Source organism: Pogoniulus pusillus, chromosome 34 (assembly GCF_015220805.1).
Source record: "Pogoniulus pusillus isolate bPogPus1 chromosome 34, bPogPus1.pri, whole genome shotgun sequence".
Classification (NCBI taxonomy): domain Eukaryota; kingdom Metazoa; phylum Chordata; class Aves; order Piciformes; family Lybiidae; genus Pogoniulus; species Pogoniulus pusillus.
Window position 1 is genome coordinate 8259336 of NC_087297.1, and position 13076 is coordinate 8272411.

At 44.9% G+C, this 13076-nt stretch overlaps 1 pseudogene; it reads left to right on the forward strand.

The window, feature by feature from the left end:
- The window catches only part of LOC135189817 (uncharacterized), an 81562-nt pseudogene that overhangs the window by 53636 nt on the left and 14850 nt on the right, over window positions 1-13076 (forward strand).

Sequence of the window (13076 nt, forward strand, 5' to 3'; positions counted from 1 at the left end):
ATTTTGAGGTGCAGCCACTCAAAATCTGAAGGAGAAAGTTTGGAAGCAGGAACAGGCAGACCAGATCTAGTGAGTTCTCAAGCAGCTGTCCTCTTCCTCTGCTTCCTGTCACAGGGCACTCCCCTTACTTGTGCCAAGCAAGGTCCCTGTTAGAGTGTGTGTGGGACTGTCATGGGGTTGGCAAACCTACTGCCAGGATTGGGCATGTGATGACAATGGACAGGACCTAAGGTCCGTAGTGAGTGTAGTGCAGATCCCTTCGGCTCATGGAGAAGTCTTTCCACAGATGTCTTACATGCTGCAGCCTGCCTGATGTTGAGGGCATGCCAACTTTTGGTGTGTTTTCCATTTCTGGGGAGTCCCATGAAAGCAAACAAAGTGCCTTCTGCGCGCTTTGCACAGAAGGAAAGGCACTGGAGCAGCATCTGGAACTAATCACCTGTGTTTCACAGCTCACTGGTGGGCAGCAAGTGAGAGCTGCTCCGGCTCCTGCAGACCCTTACGTAAAACACGCTCACAGTGACTTGCAGCTGCAGGAGGCTTGAAACAGCGTCTGCTGGCCCAGTGAGGAGGAGGCTTTTGGCTCTCCTGGGAGGACAGGCTGCCTGTGCGGGTACCACCGCAGCCTTCAGATGTGGTAGCACGCAGGTGGAGCGTGCAGAGACACAGAGAGCAATCCCATCCAGCCGTCGGATGGGGGTATTCCACTAATCGGTTAAGTCTGCTCTGCTGTCTGGCCACCATTTGGCAGACACTGACAGTTTCCACTCAAAGCCAGCCAAGCTCACTGGAGAGCCAGCTGTGCTGCAGGGCAGCCCATCTCATGGAGATGTCACTGAACAACTGCTTGAGCTCATTGAAAAACTGGTGGGTCTGACTTGACGTGGTCTGAAATCCTCTGGGGGTCTCTGCTGGATGTGGGGATACAGACATCCATTTATGTGAGAGTTATACCTCAGTGTTCCCAGGTTGCATGTAAGGAGATCATCTCCATTCTGGCTCTTCCTAAGCTGAAATGAATTCTTTTTGCTGTTCATGTATATGTCACTTTTTCTTTTCCTGTGAGCGTTGCTACATCCTCATAAATATTAGTGGCTTGTCATAGTGGTTGCCATGATGGAAAGAATTACTTATTTACAAAGAGGAAACAGATGGCACCAAATACTTTAATGAATTTCAGCATGTTTGAAAGATGAAATAGCCTTTTAAGAAATAATATCAGTTTTGTGAAGCCGTTAAATGCTATTTCACAGCATCACAAGGGAGTCTTGTTCTGCAGCACACTGTGTGCACAGAGCCACAGCAGAACTAAGGCCAAAAAAATAAAGGCAGAGAATGGAGCAGATTTATGAAAAGCCATAAAGCTATGAGCATAGTTTTATTAGCTGCTGCCATTCAATACATGGAGTTGTGACAGTAGGTGAGTGGGAGATGAAAGTAGCACAGATGGCAAATGCCTGAGGAAGCTGAGTCCTAGTGTTGGGGATAAGGATGGAGAGAGAGGAAAGCAAGTCAGACACCCAAAATCCATTCCCAGAGTTTTGAGTGTGTACATTGGCAGTGTTTCATTGTAAATGTGCTGTCAGGTGCAGAGAGATCACCCATTTTCTGGGAGAGCAGATTGATAACACCAGCATTCAGCATCTTATTTTTAACAGGCATGCAAGTACAGGTATTTTCTCCACTTGTAGTGATTGGTCCTTACCTACCATAAGTTGTAACAGTAGGAAAACCAGGAGCTGCTCACGGATGGTGCTTGGAGAGGTGGAGGGTTAGCTAAAGGAGTGTTTTTTAAAGGATGAATCTGTGTAGAAAGCTGTAGCTTGCAGTGTTCTTATGAAAAATTAATTGTGGTTCTCAGCGTGCCTGTGGTGTAAGGAGAGGCCTGGATTTGCTTTAGAAATGGCAATGCTGAAGTTTGAGAGGTTAAATGCTTTTCCCAAGGAAGCTGATTGTACTGCTGGAAGAAGTGCTTTTGCTTGAAATCCTGGGTGTAACTGTCAAAAACTATTTACTGGACTGGGCAAAGGTTGTAATACCCAGAGTCATATTTTGATAACCTGACTACATTTTTCTGTTAGGAAGTGCTTGATTCCTGGAGGGACTGAGCCATTTGAAATCTTCTTCTCGTGTTATTTCTTATCAGTATTACTTTAGCTTACTCATTTTGTAATCTGCTAGACTTAAGGCTCTGTACCTTGCTTTGACTATAAGGCCAGCTGACAATCTCTATCTGGAGCTGAAAGGTCAGGGTCACTCTTTCATCAGGTGATAGGATGAGAGGAAATGGCCCCAGCTTGTGCCAGAGGAGGTTTAGGTTGGATATTAGGAAAGTTTTCTTCTGGAAAGAGCGGTCAGGCATTGGAACAGGCTGCCCAGGGAGATGGTGGAGTCACCATCCCTGGAGGTGTTCAAGAAATGTGTGGACATGGCACTTGGGGATGTGGTTTAACGGCCGTGGCGGTGTTAAGTCGGTGGTTGGACTGGATGATCTTAGAGGTCTTTTCCAACCAAAACAATTCTGCAATCATTTCAGCACATATTGCTCCTGCTGTCCATGCCCAAACATTCTAAAGCCAGCACTTTTCATTTACTGCTTGGCGCTCTCTTGGACCAGGCGGAGTGGAAAAGCTAAGGTGGCTGGTAGAGTACATGAGGGTGGAGGCCCTGAATGAGGCTTTCATAAAAACTGTCTCACTGCAGCTTTCTTCTCTCCTTTCCAGTCTGGATTAGGTTTTCTGGCATATGCTTGCAAGAAACTCATCATGTCATTGCATTCAAACTGCAAGAGCCAGCTTAGTATTTTACCAATTTCCCTTGGAAATGGCTCTGTGATGATCTGTCCAGAGAAGAGGCATTTCCCTGCTTGTTTAGCTATAAGCAAGGCCAGGAGGTATTTGTTTTAGTGCTCACTTTGCTTGCTTCTCTCTCTTTATTCCTGTGGAAGTTTGTTTGAAAGATTTCTTTGAATTTACACAGCTTGTGCTGGTGTCACATTGAGAAATGTCTTTCTTAGCCTCTGGTTGGTTGTAATGTCAGGGCAGATGGATTTAACACAAGCTTAGCACTTCTTTTTTAATACAAATGATTTATTTTTTTAATTGTCATTATGTTTTTGAAAAGCTTCCTACAGGCTCAGTTTCTAACTTGGAAAACGCAGGAGTAACTGAATCATCCCCATTCTGAATACAGCAGTAATTAGTATGCCCACCAGGGTGAACAGTTTCTCACTGAGTACATCGATGCACACGCAAGTACATTCTTTCCAGAGCCAACTGGGCAGTGGTCCTCCCTTCCTGACTGTTCGTCTGATCATCCTCAGCTGGAAGGCACTGGCACTTGGTCCCCTGAGAGCCTGGGTGCTGCAACATCCCCCATGTCTTGGGGGATGTGTCCCCCATTTCTGCCCTTTGACATTTCACAGAATCACAGAATAGTTTGGGTTGGAAGAGACCTTAAAGATCATCTAGTTCCAACCCCCCTGCCATAGGCAGAGACACCTACTATTAGATCAGGTTACTCAAGGCCCCATCCAGCCTGGCTTTGAGTATTTCCAGGGCTGCCTCCATAACTTGTCTGGGCAACCTGTTCCACTGCCTCACCACCCTCATGGTGAGGAATTTCTTCCTAATGTCTACTATAACTTCTTCCAGTTGGAAGTCATTATCCCTTATCCTGTCACCACATGACGGTGTAAGAAGTCTCCCTTTAGTTATCCTGTAGGCCCCCTTCAAATGCTAGAGCCTTTTCTTCTCCAGGCTGAACCAACCCTAACTCTCCTGTCTTCTCAGGAGAGATGCTCCAGCCTTCTGATCATCTTCATGGCTCTCTGCATCCCCTAAGGTTAAGAGATAGCATACAGAAAAAGCACAACCAAAGTTGTCTCTCTCGAGAGGCTGTTAATCACTGCAAAACTCAAGTGCTACAGAACACATCATTTTCCACCAAATGTAGTCTTCTTACAGTCATGCCTGCTGGATGCCACTCTCCAGTGGCCATAGTGCAGTGCCTTGTGTTAGATTTGCAGCACTCTTGACACGTGCGAGGGCTGAGGACAGGTGTGAGACAAACTGCTGCTTGTTTGGACTCAAGGCATTTCTGCAGACACTGCTAATCATATGGGAAAAGGCACAGGTCTGAGTAGGAACACCAGGTGAGTTGAGATGCCTTTGGGTATGGGTGGAAGTAGTGAGCAGGCACTGCCAGCAGCTCTCAATATTTAACTGTCTGTGCTCCCCCTAATACTGGCATGGCAGAATAGGAGCCTGTTAGTTACAGTTTGTAAACTTGGTTTTGGACTGTGGAGACTGAGTCATGAACTTGGACTGTGGAGACTAAGTCATGAGGTATCCCCTTTTTGGTTATGGTTAACCATATAGTGTGTATCTATGGTGTGCTGAAATCATTGTTTTAAGCTCCTGTTTGAGTAATTCCAGCATGTGGATCCACTCATGTTGTCTGTTACCTCTCATCCCAGGGTCACATGCACAACGTAATTAATTGCTTTTATTTTTAAGCTAAATGTCCTTGTACAAACAGCTATGTCTAAGCAAAGTGGGTAGGAGCTCCTGTTTTTTCTAACTCAGTAGTGTTTTCTATTGATAGTGCTGGTGGGAAAAACTTCCTGAGGGATGGAAGAACAGAAAAGCAAACTCTTAGCAGAAACCCCCGGAACACTCAACATTCTCTTTCTGCCCCCATCCATCTCTTTTCCAAACACAAAGCCTTTCTTATCTGTTTCCTTTGTTTCTTTTCTGTTCTGCCATTTTTCATGCATTAGAGAGAGAGAGACAGCTTCCCAGCCATTAGAGACCTGGTGGAAGTCCATTTGTCTTTAGCATACAGTAGTTGCTAACCATATATAACCTGCAAATCCTCTGGGAAATAAGTGACAGAGACATTCAGCTAACCCAAATAAGTGCTGCACTATCAAAGGGCCTTTAGATAGCAGAGGAGCTCAATGTCCTCTCAGTCCAGGATGTTGAGGGAGCCAGGAGCAGGGGATGCTGAAGAGCTTTGTCATCTTACAGTCAGTGTAAGTGTTTGTAGATGGAGCCTCAACTCAAGCTCTTGGCTCCTCAGTTAACTAGATTTTCTCACTCAGTTTAGTGGTCAATTAAAGCAGAGGCAGCAAGGAGTTGCAGACCTTGTCTGCCATGCAAAGTTCCTTTGTATGAGGTTTAAGTCATACTTAGTTTAACAAGATCCATGTGCTGGGTCCTGCACTTTGGTCATAACAACCCTGTGAATGCTCCAGACTTGGGCAAAGTGGTTGGAGAACTGCCTGGCAGAAAAGGACCAGGAGGTGCTGGCTGACAGCTGACTGAACATGAGCCCTGTGCTTGGCATCACCAAGCACTCTGTTCAGTTGTGTGCCCCTCACCACAAGAAGGACGTTGAGGTGCTGGAGCCTGTCCAGAGAAGGGCAATGAAGCTGGTGAAGTGTCTGGACACCAGGTCTGGTAAGAAGTGTCTGGACACCAGGTCTGGTAAGGAGGAGTGTCTGAGGGAACTGAGATTTAGTCTGGACCATCCAGTTCAACCTAGCACCCAGCCCTATCCAGTCAACTAGACCATGGCACTAAGTGCCTCATCTAGTCTTTGCCTGAACATCTCCAGGGATGGTGACTCCATGACCTCCCTGGGCAGCCCATTCCAATGCCAATCACTCTCGGAACTTTCTCCTAACATCCATCATACACCTTCCCCTGCACAGCTTGGGACTGTGTTCCCTTGTTCTATTGCTGCTTGCTTGGCAGAAGAGACCAACCCCCACCTGGCTACAGCCTCCCTTCAGGTAGTTGTAGACAGCAATGAGCTCTGCCCTGAGCCTCCTCTGCTGCAGGCTGCACACCCCCAGCTCCCTCAGCCTCTCCTCACAGGGCTGTGCTCCAGGCCTCTCAGCAGATTTGTCGCCCTCCTGTGGACACCTTCCAGTACTGCAACATCTCTCTTGAATGGAGGAGCCCAGAACTGGACACAGCACTCAAGGTGTGGCCTGACCAGTGCTGAGTACAGGGGCAGAATAACCTCCCTTGTCCTACTGGCCACACTGTTCCTGAGCCAGCCCAGGATGCCTGTAATGTAAGGAATCTCCTGCGCTGCTGTGAGTGTAATCACAATGGGGTTTCTTTGACAGAGTGAAATAGAGCCAATGTAAATAAAGTGCATTTCTAATGTAGTAGCAGCTATAGGTCTCTGTAGCCGTGTGACTGGTTCTGTGCTGGAATTAAAATTAGAAATCTGTGCAAATTTTCTGGCCAAATGAAGTGTATCTAAAAAAAAAAAACCCAGAAGGAACCAGAATGTCCTAGTCTCAGAAGATGCATGAATAGTAGAAACCAGAACTAAATAGCTCTAATACTTGCTGATGTTTGTACCACAGAGAAGTAATTTTAATGACCTCCAACCTGCTGATGTTCCCCTGAGCTAACCAGCCTGCCCACTCAATTGTTCACAGTGCTTGCTATGCTCAGACTAAAAATCACCACAAGCATTAAGCAACCCCCAAAACAACCTCCTGAGAACTGTTTATACAAGATGTGGTGGTCAAGCAGGGCAATAAAACAATGGTTTACAAGAAGCCCAAATAAAACCTAGGGCTGTCCTGAGCAGGACAGCCTGTGGCGAGTCAGTGGGTAAACACTCCTGGTGCCAAAAGAGGGGGACGGGAGCAACAGCTGAAAGAGATGAGGGCAAAGCTGTGGATAAATCCAAGCAAGCAGCACAGCCTGTCTTCTCGTGCACCTTGGGCCTCGAGTGTGTTTGAGTTAGGATTATGCTTCTCTCCCACCCCTCTTCAAGTCCTTTTAATCATTTGAAATGTGCATAAAATATAGAGTAAGTCTTGTTTGAAGAAAAGTCCTCTCGTACTCTGTGTTGTCTAAGGAAGCCTCCATGTTATGATTAGATCTGTTATGGTTAGATCCTTAACAATTTATTTCAGTGGGAAAACTTCCATTTGATTTAATAGCAACAGGCTCTGAACTTTATTTCCATGAATCATTTTAAGACAGTTTACCATTCAGGGGTATTGGCTTTGTACCAAGTGAGTGTCTTGTTTGGGTCACGAGGCAGATTGTCTTTGTTCCACGTGATAGTCAGCCCCATGGATGTGCTCTTGAAAGGATCCTGAAACTTTGATATCATACCTTTGGTGAAATAGCCTCAATGCTTTAGCACATCACACTTGTTAGAGTGGACTACAGTTTAGGAGAAAATGCTCTTGCAGGTCCTATAAAAGCTAAGCTCATGCTAGGTCTGTTTTAGCAGCGTGGCTGACAGGGCTGTGTCTCTCCTCGATGTCCATCTAACCACGTAAGAAAGCCTGATTTGATGAAATCCAGATGTAAGTACCTCTTCTTATCCCGTACAAAAAGGCATTTTCCAAATGGTGAATGAAATGTCCTAGCTTGAAACCACATAGTGAAACCAAGGGCTTTGCTGCATAAACACAAGCGTGCGGCAGCAGGAGCCCTCGACAGCTGAGCAGTGTCCTTGGGAGGTGCTGGGTCAGGCTGTGGACCTGCAAGGGCCACTTGTGTTGTTAGGCTGCAGGACTGGGGCTTGTTCAGCCTCAAGATGATGAGGTTTTGGAGGCACCAAACAGTATGTCCCAACCTTCCCCTGTAAGTACTGAGATCACTGGGAAGATGGAGCCATGCATGGCAGACAAGAAACAACAGACAGAAATTGAGGTAAGAGTTGTTCATACTGGATATGAGGACAGATCTTTTCACCATAAGGACAGTGGGGCAGTGGCACAGCTTGTCCAGGGCAGTTGCTCAGCCTTCCTTCTTGGATTTTTTTAAGACTGGAGAACAGGCTATGCACATGTTTGGGGCTCATGGTTGAACCTACCTTCAGCAGAAAGCTGCACCAGAAAATGAAGTTCTTTCTGACTGGAACAGTCCTCGATTCTTATGGTCCTTTCAATACAGCTTCCGTGTAGCTTGCTGTTGGTGGAGCAGTATTATATTGGTAAAGGTTTCCTTTAGTCAGTTCTATTTAAAGACACCTTGGCCATGCAGCAGCCTTTCATAAAACAGCTCTTTGGCCTGCTAGTCTTTTCCACCCCCAGAGCAAAGTTATTCTTTACAGCAAGAGGCAGAAAACTCATTGAAAGAAATGTCACTGACAATGAGCACTGAATCAGCACCAGCCTTTGGTGCGTTCTTACATCTGAGAAGGCTGACTGATGATAATGCAAGGTGTGTAGTCGATGTGGGCAACACAGATGCTTTACAATCCAAGACTGAGCCAAGTTCACAGAACCATGTAATGAGGCATCCCTCACTTCTACATGAATGACTGATTTGACAGAACCCAAGGATGTTTCACGGACTTCTGCAATAATGTGGAACATTTACTTTCCATGCAACAGAGCAAAACTGTAAAGTTGGGAGGATGGAAAACCCATGCACTGCTAAGATACACTCTAGAAACTGCTGGAATGTATTCACATTGCTCTTATTTGAAAATCATTTGGGGTTTGCACATATTTCATGTAATTCAGGAAGTAGCTATTATCATTAATCATGGTTTCATGTGTCCACTGTGCTAGGTACAGTACTTTTAATAGTAATAGTGTGTAATGTATCTAGAAAAAGCTTAAGTCAGGCAAATACAGATTTTTATCTGGCCTGTGGAGATGGAAAAGAGGCAGAGGATGTACAGAAATTTGGTTTTGGAAAAATAAAGTTCATCTGGTGAAGTGTTTTGTGCAACAAGCAGCCACAGTGGCACAGTTCAGACAGCAACTCGCCCTAAGCTGCATCGGTGGTTCTCACTGAGTTCCATCATTTGTGCTGCATCAACTGCTAGCACCTGAGTGCATGAATGAAAAATACCCACGTCTTTGGGAGTTTTAGGTGTTGTTTTCACTACCTGATGCTAAACTCTTCTCTCATCCAATTAGATTTGCAAGGTAAACTACTGCTCATTTTAACTCGGAATGAAAATGCTGTTCGGAGAGGTTCGTTTTTCTGTAAGTTGGTGTTCTGGTCCCTTGAAATACAGATCTGTAGCAAGGTGGTCCAAATTTCCATTGCCTGCAGTCCGTCTGATGTAATTAAGGATGAGTATGATGTCTTTTCATGCCTACACAAACTGTTCTTTTTTGGGTTTTTTATAGGATCCATTTAAATCCATCCCCGTTTGAAAGAAGAAGGAACACAACTATGTAGCTGTGTAGTCTCCTCAGTTCAGCTGCTCTTAGGTGGTCGCATCATGAACCATCAGAGTAACTGGTGTGAAAAAATATCCTTGTATCTCTCAGGAGGGAGGTCAATAATTAACAGCATATGGAAAGAGCTGCTTTTGCCACAGGGATGAAAGGTACATTGGTAAAACAGGATGTGGGCAAATTTATGCTCTGGTTGTCTCTGTGGGTTGTGTCAGCCTGTGTCTGAACAGGAGATTCTGGCTTATGGTGCATCCAGATGATAGTCAGAATATTCATGTATTTTCTTTTTGACAACAGAAGATACAAAACAAGCTTAAAACTGAAGCCAGTTCCTTGATTTCAGTTGTAAGAACCTGGCCTTCAGCTGTAAGAACCTGCAATTCCATAGAGATGGCTCCTTAATTTTGCAGGAAGTAGCTTTTGCTCTCATTTCACCCTACCTTCAGAAACAGTGACTGCATGCATTTTTCAGTGTTTTATGGTCACATTCACCAAAACACTGCCTAGAACCTGAGAAATGTTTGAAAATACTAGAAAATCACACAGAATCACAGAATGTCAGGGGCTGGAAGGGACTGCAAAAGCTCATCCAGAGCAGGATCACCTAGACCAGATCACACAGGAATTTGTCCAGACAGGTTTTGAACATCTCCAGAGAGGGAGATTCTAGGGTTCTGCCACCTTCACAGTAAAGAAATTCCTCCTCATGTTTAAATGAAATTTCCTATGCCTCAACTTCCACTCATTGGCCCTTGTCTGGTCATTGGGCATCACCCAGCAGAGCCTGGCTCCAGCCTCCTGGCACTTGCTTGTACATATTGATAAACACTGATGAGGTCACCTCTCAGTCTCCTCCAGGCTGAAGAGCCCCAGCTCCCTCAGCCTCGTTTCATAAGAGAGATGTTCCATTCCCTTAATGGTCTTTGTGGCTCTCTGCTGGACTCTCTCAAGCAGTTCTATGTTGCTCTCAAACTGGGGGACCAAGAACTAGACACAATACTCCAGATGTGGCCTCACCGGGGTAGAGGGGCAGGAGAACCTCCTTCAACCTACTAGCCACAGCCCTTTTAATACACCCCAGAATGCATCTATGCTTTGGAAGCTATCACTGAAGGGGCTATCTTCCTAGCTATGACCGCTGCAAAAAACAACTATTGCAGTGATAAGCACTTTGGAGAAATTCAGGCTTATGCTTATCTTGAAGCTATTTGGTATCAGCCAGAATTCCAGAGGATTTCAGCTCAGATTGTGAGCCTTTTTTAAATGTGAGAAGTCATGCAATTTGCTAAAGGAGCCTTACGATCTCCTCTCTCGGATGAGCCCGTCATGTTTATCACACATCTCACACAAGGCAAGGCAGTGCTTGATAAGCACTTTTATTGAGCAACTACATTTTCTCCTTTCACATCTGCAAATGAAGCAGATTGATTTCCACCGTGAAGCAATTTACTAACTCCTTATAAACTCAGCAAAAGCTAACGTGGTGTAGTGAGGCTCGTTTCCTGTTTACTAACTAAGCCTTTGGCTGTCTGCTTTCTGTCTTGCAGGTTGAACCTGGAACTGTTCTCTGCCAGGGACATTGTGGAGCCTGGCGTCAGAGTCCTTCACTTGAAAGAAAACATTGCCTCTTTGGCTCAGCTTCTTCCAAGTACAAGCTATGGCGGATTCCCAGTGGTTTGCAGGTCCAAGCCAGACCATGTAGAGGTGTTCCAGGCAACTATTAAAAGGTAAAATTCTATCAATGGGATGTTTCTGGCCGTTTACCAGGTCTTTTTTGTCTTTATGCATCTGTTTGTGAGGACTGTTTGGGATGGATGTGGAACTTGTTCCTAATTCCTTTAGTTGCCCTTTGAAGAAAGGACCTAGGTCTTTTCTAGTAGAAGGTTATCCATTGCATCAGGGGTTTACTGGAACAGCAGCAATGGAAGGATCTTGCAGGCACTGGAGAAAAAGAGAAAATTGCCCTTCAGAGCCTCAAAGGTTCACTGAAACAGTAATTCAAAAGGATTTGAATCCAGTTACTCAAGAGCTGTCCCATGCCAATTGTAAGCTGGCTTGCTCTTTCTTCACCATTTTTCCATGTTAGTGTATGCTCTTACAGGAAATGACTTAACATTAATCATATCACAGATGAGATAAGCAACAAAGTCGCTGGAAGTAGCATGCTAGGGTAAACAAAATTAGGCTGAAGGAATCCTTGCCATGCAGGGGGCTCTCCAAAGGCATATAAAGTCTCCAGATAAATGAAGTATTTATGGCACTGTATTTCACGTGGCTACAAGAGTGAATTCATCCTTTCAGGAAGGGATCTTTAAACTATCCTTTGACTGGTGGCACATGAGTGGGAGAGGCAGTGACTTAAGTTCCACTTTGAGTATCTGAAAGGGAAGAAGATGCATGCACAATTTCTAGTGCATGGGAGTCCATACCACAAAGCCCTATGAATTATGCTTCCAATAACAGTAATACAAGCACATAGCCAGCCTCAGATTGTAACTTCATAACGTCTCATGATTCGCGTGGTGTCTCTTGTTCTCAATGACCACAGTGTTCTACAGCTTTTCCTGTACAAATCTGGGCTTTTAACCCACTTCTGGCTTCATGCCTTAACTGGGTGGCAGTTAGGAGCTGTCTGTGAGCATATGTTGTGGTTTGGGTTTGCTGGGGCACTAGCTCTAAACCGTAACAGCAAACAAGGATAAAAGTGTTTGCTTCTGTTGATCTGGATGGAGAAAAATGTTATTTGTGCCTCATCAGTGGAAACTTGGTTAGGACTTGTCTGTTTGCCTACTTTATAACAAATTTTCAAGGAAGAACCACTGGCAGCTGGATCACACAGACTTACCTCATAGCAATGTGGTCAGCTGCTCTTTTGGAGCATGAAAATGGGAAAGGAGGGGTTATTTAATAAAAACAGTTAACTTGCTTCACTGGCAAATGAACAATTAGTAGGAACATTTTAGGAAGAGAAATACCTTCGTGGAGATTGAGTGGCAGTGGACTGCAGGAGTAATGACAACAGTAAGTACAGGATCATATGCTTGTATGATGCTGTCATAAACGTTATTTATAAGAAATATGGTAAAGCACAAAACTCTAAATTTCTGAGTGGTAATCTGCAGTATGCACCAACCTAAAGACAAACTAAAGATGAACTAGTGTGCATATTTTAGTTCTCAGCTGCCCAAGGCAATAGAAAGCACAACTAACAACTGATATAACCAAAAGTCTTCTGAAATTTGATTCAGAGTCTCATAATTTCCTTATTAATTCACCACATTGCCTTTGCGGTGAGTGTCCCAGGCTGCTGAGGAGTGTGTTGAGTTTCTACAAACACTGTTGTGCTTTGTAATGCAGAGCAAAGTGGTGTGGGAACAAGCAAAAGTAGGGACAGAAGGCTGCTCACAGGCACATCTCAAAGAGAGGTGCCTCTAGAGAAAAGGGGATGCTGTGTGGTAATTCTGCTCACCTTGTGGTTTGTTTAATCCCCAGAGCTCTTCTATGACACATTCTGTTAGAGCCTTTTAGAAGGGATGGATGAATAAGTTTGTTTTGCTGTTAGGCTGGTTTGAGTGAAACCAAGAGGATGTCTTAAATGGTTGATAAAGAAGCAGCAAGTGACTTTTTTTTGCCAGTCAGTTGCTTGCTCCACTGAAGCCCATACAGAGATGAGGGGTGGGTGTCAAGTGGATGGGGCCAATCTCTCTTTGCTGGTCAGCTGAGATAAGACAAGGAGCGATGGCTACAAATTGGAACATAGAAGGTTTCACCTTAATTTCTTTACAGTGAGGGTGACAGAGCACTGGAGCAGGCTGTCCAGAGAGGTTGTGGAGTCTCCTTCTCTGGAGACTTTCAAAACCTGCCTGGATGTGTTCCTGAGTGCACTACCCTA